Source organism: Rhamphochromis longiceps, linkage group LG19 (assembly GCF_057381845.1).
Source record: "Rhamphochromis longiceps isolate RC_006_pf linkage group LG19, R_longiceps_female_GT1.1, whole genome shotgun sequence".
NCBI lineage: Eukaryota > Metazoa > Chordata > Actinopteri > Cichliformes > Cichlidae > Rhamphochromis > Rhamphochromis longiceps.
The window spans coordinates 8504192-8504735 of record NC_140575.1 but is presented as its reverse complement, the minus strand read 5'-3'; positions in this window follow the sequence as shown (position 1 = coordinate 8504735).

Sequence of the window (544 nt, the reverse complement as noted above, 5' to 3'; positions counted from 1 at the left end):
TCACTCTGCTTTTGTTTCCATGCATTTCAATTCCAGATTCTTACAGCCACATCTCATTCCTATCATTTCTGGAATGTGTGCTTAGTTATTATTATAAGTTGACTAGGGACTCGATGTTGTACAAAAATAAAATACAGAAAAGGTCTTGAACCAATCCTTATTTATTTTCTAGAAAAATGGGAAACAGATGCAGCAGTTTATTGAAACGTGAAAATATACATGCAAATACAGTATGAAAGGCAAAAACAGAGTTTGTGAAATTCTAACGATCATGAAAGTGAATATTAGGTATGAGCAGCTTTATTTTTAGGCAGCTTTCTTGTCATTTCTTCTCATTTTCTTTTCAGCATGATACTTTTTTGCATTCATGATTTCATAAATTTTGACAAGATCCCAAACACCAAAATTTCAAGTTTGGATTTATCACTCCATAAGACCCGTTGTCACTGGTTTTCAGTGATTTACAGTTCTTGTATAATTTTGCATACCTTAGCCTTTTCTCAGTGTTTCCCTTCCTTTAAGACTGGCCTCATTTGAAGCTACA